Genomic DNA, 18,043 nt, shown 5'->3' with positions numbered 1-18,043 from the left:
CTAACATTTCAAAAATTGATACCTTAAGAAAACAGCCAGCCATGTTGGCAATTCGATGGTTTCCATTTAAATTTTGTCAACGTTTTGTTGAAATCAATTCCTTAAAAAATGTGTGGTGATGATTAGTGACCGTTAATCGATAATTATTCAGGAATCGTGAGATGCCGTCTGGTGTGATGTAGGTTTCAGAAAACATTTTCTTTATCGTGGGCACTCTCAACACGATACGCAAGAATGGCACAATTACACAGAAGACAAACATTTTGAGCCCTGAAGATGATCTCAATAAAGGTCGAAACGTTGGCACAATAAAGAAAATGTTTTTCTGAAACCTACATCACACCAGACCGCATCTCACGATTCCTAAACAATTTTCGTTAAAAAATGTTTTTCCCTGTTAAAAATGAAATAAGCATTATTAATAAATTAATAACAAAAAGAATAATTTAAAAAAGAATAATGTAAAATTAAAACTTTCCATAAAGTCGTGTTGAGATAGAGAGAACTTTGACATGGAAGACAAATAAACAGCAGGGGTTTACACATTTTCATGTGTTTCGATTAATGTGAAATTCCAAACGTGGCAGAGCCAAGGCCGCCTTTTCTTCGTAAATCCCCGTTATTAAAAGCAAAATCACACTTAAACAACTAAACCACCTTACATCGTCCTCCGCCAACAGGCAAATATTTTAATAAATTACAGAGTAATTTCAGCCTACATTTAAGATTTCAAAGGAAATTGTTCCTTTCTATTATACATATGTTGAGTAAAATTCCGAGTAGAAATTAATCTATTTTCTTTTGAACGCGTGTCGGCCGATGATGAAAGCATAGAATGCGCCCCTTTTACTCGGTATGCACAAAAGGGGTTCAGTTTGAAATTAGAATTCTGAGAAACACGTCATGGCATAAGGCAATGCTGTTTCACGCACATCTGTGCAGAGGAAACGGATCGGCAATTAATTTGAAAAGTGAGGGAAAGAATGACGTAAAGCGATGTTGATTCTTACTGCAGGATTAATCTCGCTGAGTATGCTTTCAAGGCAAATTTATTATTCAATAACACAGTTTTCTTTGCTTTTTAGCTCGTCGAATTCATGCGACAATTCAGACGCCACCAAAGACTTCATACTAAAACTCAAAAGCTACTTGAAGTACTGCATAGTAGCAGAAGCGTGTGAATGACTGAAAACAATAACACGTTAAATTCTTTCTTTCTTTTTTTTTTATTTTCTTTATTAGAAACAATAATTAATCTTTATGAAAAGTTGTGTTCTTTATGAAACTTCCTATCTCAACCTCCCTTTCGAATTTTCCCTCCTTTGAGATGGGAAGTCCGAGCGGATCGAGGTCACGATAGCTCAAGTGGTAGAGGAGCGGCGTATCAAGCCGAAGATCGTGGGTTCGAATCCCGCTCGTGCCATTGAATTTTTTTATCTCAACTAAAAACCTTAATTAATAGAAATATATTAATTGGTCAAGCGGACCACGAACTGTAATGGATTAGAAACAATTCACTAGCTTTCGTGGTCCGCTTGACCAATTAATATATTTCAATTAATTAAGGTTTTTAGTTGAGATAAAAAAGTCAATGGCACGAGCGGGATTCGAACCTACGATCTTCGGCTTGATACGCCGCTACTCTACCACTTGAGCTATCGTAACCTCGATCCACTCGGACACTTCCCATCTCAACCACCTTTTGAAGATCGTGGGTTTGAATACCGCTCGTGACACTGACTTTTTTATCTCAAATAAAAACCTTAATTAACTGAATTAAAAACAATGTTCAGACATGTAAAACATAAACATGTAATAAATATTTGGATAATTTTCTTCTGTTATGCTAGAATATAAATTCGGCTTAGAAACTAAGCAATTGAGGTTTTGTTATTAAAAATTGTATTTTTGTTTACTTATAGACATTTTGTAAATTATCCCCGACCTCAAGGAGGAACTCCACGAATCTCTTTCGACTAATCCTTTTAATCCAATGCGCAAGGCTTTATCGAACGGTGACTGCTATTTATTAATCAGAGGAAATTAATATTTTTAAAGAAATTTATTACAGTTAATAAATTTAAATGTCATATGAATTATATGGTGGAGGGAGGGAAAAAGGAAACGGCACACAGATCAATGAAACTCTATGCGTTTCATGGTATTACATGGTACATTGTTTATGTTGAATGTTTGAGACGGATAAAGCCAGCAGAAACACACTTACCCGATGCTACGCCATGCGACGCTAACCGATGCTACCCGACGGAAATCCAAACTCCGATTTTCCATAAGGTTGCATTACCCCCGTGCACATCTACCCGATGCTATGCCACGCTAACCTACCCGACGCTCTGCGATCCCCACTGTCCAGATTTTCGTCGGGTCGCATCGAGTACAGTCGAAGACAAAAGAACCGGACACTCATATTTTTATTCAAACTACATGTATTATTGTCGTTATATTAATTACAACATACTTATTTTAATATAAACCAAATTAACTGTGATTAAAAATTAATTAGTTTTTATTTAAAAAATTAATTTTAATGGTTTGGTAGAAAATTAATCAAAACACCGGAATACGATTTTTTGATATAATGAATTTAACTAACAATTTATTGTACTCGCTTCGGCGGTACATATACTAAAATTGGAACAATTTATTACACGGTTTTGCTCATAAAATTTAATTAACAATTTATTTCATAGTTTTGCTCGTAAAATTACACCATTTTGTAATGTCGGGTAGCATCAGAACAGGACACTCATATTTTTTGTAGTTTATTTCAAACTAAGTACATGTAATTTTGTCGTTATATTAATTACAACATGTTATTTTAATGTAAACCAAATTAAACGAGATCAAAAATGCATAAGTTTTTATAAACATTGTTTAATTATGATGGTTAGGAGTAACTTTATTTAAAACAATTAAGTTTAACAAACAATTTATTAGATGGTTGTGCTCATAAAATTTAACTAACAATTTATTACAAGGTTTTGCTCAAAATAGTGCATTAAGAACAACAAAAGATGCGTTTGTGATAGTGATTATTGTGATAAACGCTGTGGACTGTACGCGACGTGTGCTTGCGTCGGATTGGTGTGCACACCCCACCTAAACGTGGCAAGGCGTCGGGTAGCGTCGCATGGCGTAGCATCGGGTAAGTGTGCTCCTGGCTTAAGTCACCAATTAGCCCCACAAATTCATGTAGATAAAAAATAGTCAGAAAACTCGTGTAACAACAATTATAGATCTTTGCGTATCCGGCAAAAATTATTGAAACTTGGTAGGGATATGTTGGTATATCCACCGTACAATTCTGACCTCGCCCCATCAGATTAAAATTTGTTTCTTTCTTTGCACAACTTTGTGAATAGTAAACATCAACACTTTTAAACTCAGAATCTCTAGGCTAGAATCATTCTGCGAAAAATGGTTGTACTGTATATAAAGAATTAAAATATACTGCCCGTAAAAACCTGACCACCTGATTTTTTGCAGGAAAAATGGCCAAATTTAGAAACGTATATTTTCTCAGCCTTTTAAGTCATAAACCAATAACCAGTTTCAATACGTTATTCGAACCCAAACGGCCTCAACATCTGTGAAATGGGAAGGAAGTTGAATTTCCGTGATGAGATAAAGAATTGGTTATCGACAGGAGGGGCATTCTCAAACGATCAATTTAAGACAAAGTAAGAATTGTCAATTCCCTGTTTACTTTTTCGAAAAAGTCCTTGGAACAAAAGTTGCAGAGCGTAAAATTCTCGAAAACATGTTTGTTCAAAATGTATGCATTGTTGTAAATCGGGAATGAGAGTGATCGTTTTTTTTCCATGAACGCGTAAAAAAACACGTTTTTGCCCAAAAATCGCGAATAACTCGAAAACGGCTGAGAAATGGGTCAAATTGGAGGCTTATTGAAAGTTCCTATCGATTGCTGTAAGGCGCTGCTTAGAATGATTCCCTGGCTCCACAGCTCAATTTGAAGTTTTCGTAAAAGTTAACAAATTAACATGTTCCCCAGTTTTTGAATTTGCCGATGAATGACTGGAGCTAAACATTTTAAAACGGCTAAAACATTTTAAAAACCGTGTGGTGTTTAGTGACCGTTATTTGATGATTGTGAGATGCGGTCTGGTGTGACGTTTAGAAATCCATTTTCTTTCCTTGCTAACGTTTCGATCTTTATTGAGATCATCCTCAGGGCCTGGGATTTACATACATTGTTTTAATTATACAAATGGTATTAATTATTTGGCACGATAAAGAAAATGTTTTTCTAAACCTACGTGACACCAGACCGTATCTCACGATCTCCAAATAATCAATTTTAAAAAACCATCTCGTGGTGTAAAATTTTTCTAAAAAATGAGACTGTGCAGGTCTGTGACTTAAAAGGTTGATAAAACGCATTTACATAATTGGTTCCTGCAAAAACCAGGTCGTCGGTTTTTTTATGGGCAGTGTATGTAAAATTGCATGTTTTGCTCCGAAAAATGTCTCTACCCACATAAAATGGTAGAATTGAACTACAGTTACAAAACAACTAAAAAACTACTAAATACTTATCCAAGACTTCACAACAATGCGTCAATTGAGAAGAAAACATACTTAAAATAAAAATACTAGAGTCTTCAAAAGGCTTAAGAGATGTCGAGTTGCATGTATATCAAGGTCGCGATACACACGAGAACACTTGTATACATTGTACTTTACTATAAAAGTATTTAAAAAATATCTTTATTTCATATTAAGAAAGAAATATTTAAAAAAGTGTATTTTCTTGTCCGATAAACATAGGCTATAGCCTTAAAGTAGCAGAATTGGATTAAGGTAAAAGTAAACTAACTAAACTAAGACACACGGTCAACATTTACTATTAAGAGCGAATTTTCATTTAGGAAGAAAACAATATACAAAATAGAAGATTGTTAACACAAATCGTAACAGATGGCGACTTTATAAGTAAGTTTATCAAAGCTGTGTACTGAAGATCACTTGATTCGCAACTTTCAAAAATTAATTAATTTAGTAAAAGTAATCACAAAAGTCATAATCTCATGGGACCAATTTCATTCTTAGCCAAACACCTGATAATTTCGTTAAAAAAAGGATGTTTAAACAATTTATAATAACAATTTATGATGTATATATAACAATTTATTTATATTTTTTGATAGGGAAAGGTCTGGAAGAAGATTTCTATTTACGAAAATGTTTTTTACTGTTTTGTATCGTCAATCTTTGACATACTTTAGTCATTCTTCAAGGAACAAAGCCTAATAAAGATAACTAAAACGTGTCTGACAGACGAAACCAACGAAAATAAGCAGACCAACAATGAACTGAGAATATCTAGCTCTGATTATTGATTGTGTGATAAATGGGCTGAAAAATTAAGATCATTTTAATTAATTCTACCATTAATATAAGGTCTTGGTTGAGATAAAAAAGCAAGTGTCTTCGGTTAATATTACAAAAGGAGGGAAAAATTCGAAAGGTTGTAGGGTTGTAGGTTGAGGTGGGGAGTTGGTGTCCGAATGGATTGAAGTCACGAGAGCTCAAGTGGTCAGAGCAGCCGCGTATTGAGCCGAAGGTCGTGGGTTCGAATCCCGCTCTCGACATTAGATTTTTCATCTCAACCAAGACCTTAGATTAAAAGTACAAATATTAAAATTTTCAAAATTAAATTAAAATATTTAATACGGTCAATTATGACTACTAAATACATATATGGAATATTAATATTCATAATGAACATTACTTAAAAATCTATACGGACCAGAGCTAATTATAGTTCAAAAAATATACCGGGAACAAATGAAAAGCGTTAAAGTCAAATGAATATTTATGAGTCTGCTGACGTATTCGTTCCGCGTTTAACGAAACCCATTCCCAGAGGATTGCTGGATACGATTAAACTTCAATATTTTTCTTCCTTGAATTTCATTACACCTGGAATTGGCTCATTTGGAGAAGCACGGCTGGAAAGCCGAGGAAGAGAAGTCTACCCACCTCCCAAACAACGAACAGGCCTTTGCCCAAGGACACAATTTTGGCGCGGCTGTCAACTACGTCGGCCGAGATTTTTTTTTAAAATCGAGATAATATTGTATATCTATTTACCTATTTTATAAAGATTTCGAACCCCAAAGCCAAAAAAAAAAAAAATCCCCCGGTTGTAAATAGTCAGATGCGATTATATTTCAGACAAAATTCATGTTTTAATAGTTTATTTTACTTCATTGGCTTAAAAACAAACAATATACACAACCGAACACATTCCTTAAAAAAGCGTAGATTAATTTTCAATTAATACACCATAATCATCTTCTTGTAGATTTTTCCTCAGAAAAATCCGAATTTTCTTCAAGTGCCTTTGTTAAAAAATGTCGGGAGCAGTTCGTAAAAAAAATATCCAGAAATAAAGTCTGACGGAAAAACGATTTAGTGCCGGCACTGTGACAAGGGCAAGGGGAGAAAATCCCAAGTGCAAGCAGAGGAATATTACTTTAAACTTTTTCCTCCTTGACTCTATGTACACATCTTTTGGGTTGGGCGCATTCATGTCGAAAACTGCAATATTTGAGCGTTTTTCTGGATATTATTCATTGTAAGAGCCCATATGACCTCTAACGACGAAAAAGCTGTAGAACTAGTACTTTTAACTATGTTGTTGATAGATTTTTATCCTTTTTAAAGTTTATTATGAATTTTGAATTAATTAATCTCTAAGTAAGATTGATCTGTATGTAAGGTTGAGATAAAAAGGTCAGTGTCACGAGCAGGATTCGAACCCACGACCTTCGCGGCTAAATACGCCGCTGCTCTACCGCTTGAGCAATGGCGACTTCGATCCACGCGGACCCCAATGGCACTAAGAATGTATTTGGTCAATCGGACCACGAAAACTAATCGATTTATTATCAATCATATCATCCAAAAAAGCATGGTGGACCGCGTTGGCCGAGTGGTCACTCTCGGCTCCAGACGCCGAGGTTTTTTTTTTTTTTGCTTTGCTTAGATGCATACGGCCAGTGTCCCGTGTTGCTAGCGACACCACCCGCCCGACCCGCGCGAGCCGACCAAAGCCACCCCCGGGAAGGGACCTAGAGCGCCCCCTGACTTATTTAAAAAAAAAAAAGAATATGCTTCGTATATGAGACATAACGCGTTGGTTGGTTAATATATAAAAATTCACTACTTTCGTGGTCCGCTTGACCAATTAATACATGACAATTAATTAAGGTTTTTAGTTGAGATGAAAAAAAGTTAATGGCACGAGAGGGATTCGAACATACGACCTTCGGCTAGATACGCCGCTGCTCTACCACCTGAGCTATCGTGACCTCGATCCACTCGGACATCAACTCCCCATCTCAACCCCACCCTATGAGTTTTCCCTCCTTTTGCCATTTTTCAAATGTCGTGTAATCTGTTTGGATTCTCGACGACAATTGAAATGGCGACGGAGAGCTTTTTTGAAAAATGGCCGCAACGGTTTAGGCGTTGACACGGCGCTCATCACAGTAAGGTAAAGGTCCCGGGTTCGAATCCAGCGGCCCTGCATTCGAACCCGACATAATTACAAATGGGCTTTTTTTCATCCTCCGGCATCCCGAGGGTTCATATAACCCCGCAGTTGAAAGATCCCTCTTAAAAAATGCACTTATATAATACAACTAATATAGTTTTATGCACTGAGTCGCTAACTAATTATAACTTTCTTAGTTGATTATTATCGGTGCCGTCTAGATTGACATTCCTTTTAGATCTCACAACGCAATCTAAGCGCCATACCAGCTAACCTGTTACGTAACAACAAGGTCAATCAACGCTGCCCTACTGGACCTACAGGATCAAGAGAAAAACAGAAGAGGAAGGGAGTCTTACGCTGAACGCAGTACCGTGAACATCGGCCAAAATAAGGGAACATTTTTATCAACGGTGAGCCATAAAAAAAATACTCATTCGGAAGAAGAGGATCTATTTTGTTTGTTCATTAAGGGAGAAAATTAATTTTTTGATTCATAATTATATTTTGATTGTAAGTAAGTTAAATTTTTATTTTTAATTAAAACGTTTATTGTAAAAAAGGAAATCTTTAGTTTTGAATTTACAAAAAAATTATTAGGAGGTTATATATAAAAAAGAGAAAATTATTTTTTTTTTAATTTATTTAAATTTAATACTTTAGGATATTACTGATAATTATCATAAGAAATTATATTGTTCATGTATATTTTTTTCTCAATAATAAACCGATTGTTTAGTTATAATTTCATTTCTATATTTGTTCTTTTTTAAATCAAAAACTCCATAAGTAACTACAAAATAAAAAACTTATATAATTGGTGAATGCAAATTAATAATAATCAATTAACTTTACAACCTCCATAACAAACCAATCAAATAATAAAATAGTTTATTTCACTTTAAAATATAAAAAATTAAATAATACAATTAGTATAGTTTTGTGCACTGTGTCGTTAGCTAACAAATTATAACTTGCAGAGTTGTTTTTCATCTGTGACGCCTAGATCGACATGCCATCTAGATCTCACAACTCAATCTAACCGCAACACCACCTATTCAATAAAATTGTTTATTACACTTTAATATATAATGTAAATAATTCACTTAAATAATACAATTAGTATAGTTTTATGAACTGAGTCGCTAATTAACTAATTAAAACTTAGAGTTGATGCTCGGTGTTGGTCTGGCAGTCGGTAGAGAGTTATAGAGTTCCTCACTGAAGATATTTTGTCATAGATTTTTGTCACTCTATTTGTCTATCAAAGATATTTGTCAACCCGAGGGTTGATATAACCTCTGCTGTTGCGAACCCTCGTTAAAATAAAAAAAACTTTAAAAAGAAATGATAAATTGAATTCCATGTCACATTGTTTTTTTCCCTTGGTTTTTTGTTAGTTTTCCTTTTAACGCCTGTTTATCCAAAAGTTGAAACGTTTGAACGATTGTGTGGATAATTTTCATTGTGCGAGCTCCTATAATCTACCATCATGCTAAAGGCTCACATTAAAATATTGATTTTTTACTTTTAACGCCTGTTAATGCAAAAGGTCGAAATCTGCAACATTTCAGTGATTTTCTTAATTCAACATTGTTTTGAGAACGAATTGATCCGATCCTACTTCTCAAAGTTTAAAACCTATATTCTATTCAAACCTGCACAGCAAGTTTTCTCTTCGTGTCCCTTCATGGCCCATATATGACATTATGACACTTTGTAATGTTACAATCACTGTGTTGAGAAGGGATGGCCCGTACTGGCCAGTATTGGCGAAGGTCCGATATCGTATGGGGAAACATTGCCTTTGGGAACGGTCTCACTAAACATATCAAAGGAGGCCAACATGCTAGAACAATGTGCGCAGTAGATAAGTGTCGTTTCCATACACTGGACAACATTCGTCGGCCAATGTTAGTTGTTTCCAACTAGGTTTATGTAAATGACATTTAAATAGCAATTTAACAAACTCTAGCCAAACACAAAGATGAAGTAGCAATTTACTCGGCCTCGACATCCATCACGGCACAGGAAAGTAAGCAACCGTAGGTTGTAGAAGCCATGATGCCCTTGGACCAAGGGTTGGGCCATGAATTGGCCCAGTATGTGGAGCCAAGCCCAATAGCGTGGCAAGGTGTCCAATGCATATCATGGCCCACAATGCAAAGTGGCAATTACTTTATCATCCCAACAACCCACCAAGTCGTCTTGAACGACGACAGTCGCGAGATGGTCTTGGATGGATAATTGTATCCCTCATACCGTGTGCCAACGTTGGCTACTTTCTCGTAAAATGTGCTCACCGGGTGCTGTTCATTTTAATGTGTATTTTGATATTTTCAGCCTAAAAATAAATAATATTAAAAAAATTATTTGAAATTTTAAAATCAATTATATATAATAAAACTACCCAAATAAATAAGTTACTTAAATGAAAAGATGAACTATTAGTAGGTAATTTATTAATTGTTATAATTCCAATGCATTTGTCAAGGATTCATTCAAATTCTCCAATGACGTCACATCAATACGTCAACCGATAAATGGATTCCTCATATTATACCGAATTTTGTTACATATAATTTCTGTGGATGACAGGAATGGTGAAGAAAAAACCAACTGCGTTAATTTAAACAGCAACGGTGGCTCGGAGTTTAATTAAATTCGAAACGGAATAATTAAAAACTAAAATTTGCATCATTATCTAATTCGTTCTACATGTTATATAACGGCGATATATTTTCAGCGGAGCATATTCCCCAGCAGACGTATTCAACTTACAAGTTAATTTACTGTAGATTTTTTTTTGTATGTGGGCTTACATGGTATTCGCAGCCAGTTGCTTTAAACTAATTTTAAATTAATTCGTGTGTCTATTGACAGCTGATTTGTTGAGGTCTGCAAAGCGATGAGGCAGCCTTCTTTCGACTGTCCTCCCTGGCTATCACAAACTGTCTGTACCAGGCTTATCTTATGAAATTATACAGCTTTGTGGGTATATTTATATGTGTTTTTTCTCAAATTGACCAGTTTTATTGTTATATGTATAGATGTAGCTAGTTATAATAAAGATAGAAGTTCGATAGGTTCGGGTACACTACGAGGCAGGTTTCCTCGCCAAGAGCTGAAGAAGACATATGACGTCTACTCTGCCTGGAATGACTAGTTTACTAATAGGTTAAGCTTTCTGGCCGAGAGTCTGGTCAAATCGCCTACTCTGCTATATGCTAAGTACCTCGGTCGATATATGACGGTTTTCGCAACTTCATCACGGATGGAAAAAAAAAACAAGGGGATGGACCAGGTTGACGTGTCACGAATTTAGACCAAACTTTTTTTCGTGATTCTACACTGTAAAACGACGGACATGTATCCGCCACTTCTTGTGAATAGGCCCTGGTTTCGCCAAAATTTGTTTTTCAAAGTTGAAATGTTCCGTTTTTTAATATTTTTATTTCGCTGTTCTACTTTCTCAAATCGACTATGTTAATACATGAGTTTACAGTATTTTTATTTAGAGTGTAATAAACATCAAAAGGTATCAAAGTTTGTCAATAAACAAAAAAATTTCTATATATTTTTCCATGTTACCAAATGTTTTTCAAGTAAACTAGGTCGTCACAATTTTGTCGTGAAATTAATAAAGAAAAATCCGTTTAGCGAAAAATTTTAGGGGTCAAAAAATCGATAAATTTTATTCAAACCAAAATTTTATTTAGGGGTCTTAGTAGTGCTAAAACGAAATTTCACATTAGTTTTATGAGAAATTTTTTTAACGGCTTTGTTCATTGGTTGGTGTTTTGTTATTGACAAAATTTGATAGCTTTTACTATATTTTTATTGTAAACTACATTTTAAAAAATGCTGTAAATTGAAAATTAACATAGTTGATTTAAGTAAGCAGAATGACGTAATAAAAATACTAAAAAACGGAAATTTTTTTCAACTTAAAAAAAAATTAAAGACGAAACAGAACGAAACTACAAGAAGTGGCGGATACGTGTCCGTCGTTTTACACTGTAGAATCACGAAAAAAACTTAGCTCAAAATCAGGGACACACCAATCTAGTCGTCCCGTTGTAGTGTACAGCGGTGGATTGCTGACATCATAACCATTACTCCCGAGTTCTATGCGATCTGTGACGTGAATCATACGTCCGGCATGTAGAGAAGGGTTACTCGGTATGTCTCATGTGCTACATGGCAAGGGCGGAGCAGTAAAGAATAGAATAACGAAAAGTTCAGTGAATCCAACAAGATATTGAACGCCAAAAAAGCGCTAGTTGCTCAGCAAAACTACAGAAGATGTTTCATCTAAAACCGCGAGAGATTTTTTGAGAGATGATTGAGTGCGATTTTTAAAATATACAATATTTAATCGTTTAAAAACCATATGAACATTATTAAAATTAAAATTTATATTCATTTAAGTATAAAAAAAACATTCTTCGTTTTTTTTTTAATGTAAAATTATTGGCCGAAAATATTTTTTTTTTCATTTTCTAAAAATCTAGAATTAATAGGAGAATCGTGTGTTTTTATACTTAATTTTAAATACCTTTTAATTTTAATTGTAATTAATTTTCATGTGGTATTTTAGATAAGTACTGAGTTTATATTGTTAAAAAAAATTCTCAAATAAAAAGAAAAATATTTTAAATTGTGCTTAATAGTATATAATTTTTATTTGTATTGTAAAGGGTGTTCATATGGTACAATATATATATTTATATTTTTTTAAATCTTGAATTAATAATAGAAAAATTATTTGTTTTTATATTAAATTTTAAATAACATATTTGAAGTTATCATTGTTACCGCTTAGATGCCCACATAAACACACACACACACACACACACACACACACACACACACACACACACACACTGACACAAGCAACAAACATTATATACACCAAAGGAGAACATGTTACGAGGCATGTGCTGGCGCGGGCTCGGACAGGTGGACACACGGAGACACTTATTTTAAACTAGAAACCCTGATAGTTGAAAATAACAAACTGTGGGTAAGAACTATTTTTTAAAAGATTGACTTTATGTATGCATGTGTACGTACAAGTTCAGGGTTGATGGTTGAATAAAATCAATCAAAGACAAACGTGGGCCTGATTTTATTTTATTTCGACTTTTTTTAATGTGTAATTCATTTTATTTTAATAATATTCATTTTGTAATAATTCATTATTAAACAAAATGGGTTTTTTGATACGAAAAATCTGATGGAAAGCAGCTGGTCGTTTATGCATTTATATATAAAATTTTAACCTCGCAGTTTAAATACACTCAAAGACAATAAAAATAAAAAATAAATAAAAACGGGACACTTCTATTTATTTTTGAATTTTCATACTTGCTAGGTATAAAAATTAATAATTGACTTAAAACATAAATATAACTTTAATAACGACGTTTACATTTACAGAATGCTACTAATGATGTTACACTCTTTTGAATAAAAATAAATAAAATAATTCAATTTCATCCTTTCCGGAGCCAACTTTTCAAGTGAGTTAATTGTTTTCATAAATTGTTTTCTTTGATGAAACAATAAATTTGAGTTCATTATTTATCTTAAAACAGTGGTTTTAAGTCGAGAAGACCTACCTTGGGCAGAACCTTGGCCAACTACGGACGTTGCATAGTTCAAGTCTTAACATGTGCCGCATATATATATTTATATATAATTTTTTAAATAATTTTTATTAAAATTTGTGAATTTCTGATCTCGTTTAATTGTTATACATCAAAATAGAAAAGTAGTATTTAATATAACAATAAAAACGGGGGCGTCGGTGGCCGCAAGGTTTAGTCTTTGACACGGCGCTCATCACTGTAAGGTAAAGGTCCCGGGTTCGAATCCAGCTCCATTCGACATACTTACAAATGGGCTTTTGTCAAAAACACCGGCTCCCTGAGGGTTGACGACTATTTTTATCCATTTCACAGAACATTTTGACCAATGTGCGCTTATTGACTAGATTCTACGAAAAAAAAGCATGAGGTAAGTTAACCTCTTTTGTGATGAACACAGGAAAAAAACCCGCTAGGGTCATGTTTTAAGGTGTCTTTTCTTTTAGCTTCGATCGTAGTTGTGGTTTTTTATGTTAATTGGACTAGTTCTTTCGGAGTAAAGTTAATTAGGTAAAATTTAAAGTACGTAGTCGGTCTTCAAGGTCTCTCTGTCTGTTAAAAAAAAAAGAATTCATCTTTCTCAACTATGTAACATATAATTCAGCAGCAGCGTAAGTAAACTTTAATATACATTTTTATCTATTATTATCTTTAATACAATATATATAGTTTTTTACTAAAAATAATTTTATACAGTTTATACAGAAAAGAGTTTAATTTACCTCATGTTCTCTTTTTTTTGGCGCACATTGGTTTAAATGTTTGACGACGACTTTATGACGAAAGAACTAGTCCATTAACATAAAAAAACCACAACGACGATCGAAGCTAAAAGAAAAACATCTTTCAACAATACCCTCGCGGTTTTTTCCTGTGTTCGTCACAAAAGAGGTTAATTTACCTCATGTTCTCTTTTTCTTTTTTTTTAATCTAGTCAATAAGCGCACATTGGACCAAATGTTCTGTGAAATGGATAAAAATAGTCGTCTTTCTCAAATATGTAACATATAATTCGGCAGCAGCGTAAGCAAACTTGAATATATATTATTATTATTTTTTTTTAATAAAAATAATCTAATACGGTTTAATTGTTTCATAAAAGTTTTATAAATTTGTTAAAAAAAAGTGTAATTCCAAAGTTTAATGTATCGATGTTTTTGATCAATACGGCCCTGATGATGCGACTGTATGTCGCGTAAGTTCGGCGAATAGTTTGCATAAATTTGTAACTTCATTCAAGACCATAAACCTGATCCTCTTCAACAAAAATAGATAATGTTTGAAAGAAAAAAAAAAATACGAGTGGCCAGTTTTTTGTCTTTAAGTGTATGTATTAAATTACAAATCTCCTCGATGATAAGATAATTCTTATAGAAGGCTGATGAATGATACAAAATAAAGAATATAAATTTCTTTATTGTAGACAATTAGAAACAAGAAAGAAATCTAACGTTGTTAAGTATGTTCTACTCTTTTCAGCCCTTAAAATTTCTTTGTTTTAAGCAGTTGTTAAGAAAAGGGTAAAGGGCCAAAAATAAAAACGGGAAAGAAAAGAGGGGTGAGACGCAGCATTGAGTGGGGAGGACAGCTTCCCTGTTTTTTTCTTGTTTTTCCAACTTTGGCTTTTAGTTAAATGCAAAGGGAAGTAGAACACTCGCACATTTCGGACACGCCGTTTTGTCACCGGATACCGGGTCTGAGCGACCATTAAAAAGTAGGACGTGTTTCCCGTTTCCAACATCTCGGCTAGGGAAAAGTGTGAAAAGGCCAGCTCGTATGTCGAAAAGCCGGAATGGGCCCGGTGACGACTTGGGAAGCACGTGCTACCGCCCACCCTTTGCAAATATTGCTGGATCCAATTTGACAAGTGGCCCCAACACGGGAAAGAATTTGTACGCCTTATAATTCTAATTTTTATGAACTTGGAAAACGTTGATCTTGTCAGAACTTTGGCCGGCGTATGGCGTAAAAGACGATAACACTTTTTTTTTTGTAGTACGAGGATAGACGTCAGAAATTTTTATGAAAATCCTTTTGGTCATACTACGTCGGATAAATTAGACAAGTGTCCGACCATTCTTGCCATTGGGCTTTAGGAGCTTACAAATAAAAAGAAAAGTAATTTACATAATTTTCAAGTATGATTTTGCCTTAGTTGTGCATATATTTCAATGTTATTAAATAACAGTCAATAGTAAACAAAAAATAGACATTTCTGGCTGTATAACTAAGAGAAATTTTTTCTCGATGATGTCCAGTGTTCAACTTAAAAATTCTCAATCCCTCTGGATTTTATCCTAATTGAACGATCTTACAATCGTTTTAATTTTTCGTTGGTTTCTATCCTGATTTTGTGGAACTCCATAATAAGACGATGGGTAGGAAATGAATTGTCTTTTCCACAATAAGCATTTATAATTAATTAAGGTTTTTAGTTGAGATAAAAAAGTCAATGGCACGAGCGGGATTCGAACCCACGATCTTCGGCTTGATACGCCGCTGCTCTACCACTTGAGCTATCGTGACCTCGATCCACTCGGACACCAACTTCCCATCTCAACCGCACCTTTTGAATTTTCCCTTTTATTTGCCATTTTATAATATATTAATTAGTCAAGCGGACCACGGAATTAGTGAATTTAATAAGCATTTAATTCGTCAGACGTATTTCGGTCATATATAGACCATCTTCAGTGAATTTTTTTATATCAAATGGTTTGACGACGGTTGGTAAAATAATCCATTTTTTGCACTTGTTCAACTAACAAGGATATCAATGAAAAGACGCCAAAATTGTTGTAAAAAGTTAAATACTATAATAAAATTATCAATAATTTTTCAAAATTCTTTGGGGAAAAAAGAAGTTTTTTTTATATCTTGCTCTACTTTACGGCGGTGCCTCCTAAAGCTGGGCGCACACTAGGTGGTAGGGCGAGCGGCGCGGACCCGAACTTGGAGAAATTGCCAGACTTCTGGAAGCCGGCTCCGCGCCGCGCCTTGCCTGCCAACCGGCCTTGTGTGCGCCCAGCTTTAAAGCCAATGGATCACATATTACATACCATTCACTTAGGGTGGTGGAGTAACAATTGAGGATCGAAGGGTACTTAATATTCCGACCTCGGTCCTCTCACACTACAAATTCACGCCAATAAATACATTCACTCTCAACACTCACTACGGGACACAAAACTGTTATTATTATTTAACATAAAACAACTATATTTCCTTAAGGAATCGAACAAGCGACCCTCGTGCCTTGCCGAAGCAGAATTTTCATATCGGTTGTCATTCCTACACGCTCTCTATATAGATCCAACGAATGGCACCCTTCAATTAAATTGGACACATCGTGCAACCTTTCTCTACCAGCCCGACACAGGCGCGGGTAAGTGTAAGTAAAAGTAAGTGTCCATGTGCTTATCTCACATGGCCTATCCTTAATCGGTTAATGATCATCCTTCTTCTGCGTGTCAGGTTCTCCGATATGGGACCATCTATAGAAGTGTTCATGATACGTGAGAGCTTCTCTGCCAATCTGGCTGATTTATGCCGAAACCGTGTTAAAACTGGTGAAATTATTATTTTCATATTACTGCTTAGTATTTTTATCTTGTTTATTTCGGTATTTTGTAACTGCATTCATGTTGTCTTAATTGTAATACAGTTTTGTTTTGTTTCAGACGTTTGTCCCAAGTGAAAGGTAAGAATCAATGTACTAAAAATATCCAAATTTTGTAAGTATTTTCAAAGTGATTAACATAATTTATAACTAAGCATTCACTGGTCATCATTAATGATTATAATTAATTAAGGTTTTCAGTTGAGATAAAAAAGTCAATGGCACGAGCGGGATTCGAACCCACGATCTTCGGCTAGATACACCGCTGCTCTGCCACTTGAGCAATCGTGACCTCGATCCACTCGGACACGTACCTGCCATCTCAACCACACCTTTTGGAATTTTCCCTCCTTTTTGCCATTTTTCAAATGTCGTGTAATCGAATTGGATTCTCGACGGTAAATTAAATGGCCACAGAACTTTAGTGAAGTATACTTCATTTTAAATCATTAAATTCACTAATTTCGTGGTCCGCTTGACCAATTAATGTATTACAATTAATGGGTCTATGTGATTTGTGCGAAGTCAAGTTTCTTATAAGGTTTTTCGGTTGAGATAAAAAAGTCAATGGCACGAGCGGGATTCGAGGTCACGATAGCTCAAGTGGTAGAGCAGCGGCGTATCTAGCCGAAGATCGTGGGTTCGAATCCCGCTCGTGCCATTGACTTTTTTATCTCAACCGAAAAACCTTATAAAAAAACTTGACTTCGCACAAACACACAGACCCTACACTGAAATGCCTGAACTGTCTGACAGACAAAACAGCGAGTACGGGCGGCCCGGGATGATCGGTAACGACGAAATTACTGGTTCAGCATTCTCGCAACTTTACCCTTAAATCACTGGCTAGTATTTTTTTTTCTTCTCGGGGAAAAAAATGGCAAAAAGGAGGGAAAATTCAAAAGATGGGGTTGAGATGGGAAGTTAGTGTCCGAGTGGATCGAGGTCACTATAGCTCAAGTGGTAGAGCAGCGGCGTATCTAGCCGAAGATCGTGGGTTCGAATCTCGCTCGTGCCATTGACTTTTTTATCTCAACTAAAAACTTAATTAATTGTATGATATTAATTGGTCAAGCGGACCACGAAATTAATGATTGTTCTGGAATATTTCCGTTTCTTTACTATAGAATTCTCTTCAGGGGTATGGTATGAATCCTTTTATTGTTCAGGGATTGTTTTCCAAGATAAAATACCTTTTTTTTAAATTTGAAAGTCGGTTGACTCTGTCTC

Source organism: Cimex lectularius, unplaced genomic scaffold, assembly GCF_000648675.2.
Source record: "Cimex lectularius strain Harlan isolate CLEC.00 unplaced genomic scaffold, Clec_2.1 scaffold127, whole genome shotgun sequence".
NCBI classification, from domain to species: domain Eukaryota; kingdom Metazoa; phylum Arthropoda; class Insecta; order Hemiptera; family Cimicidae; genus Cimex; species Cimex lectularius.
This window is presented reverse-complemented; position numbering follows the sequence as displayed.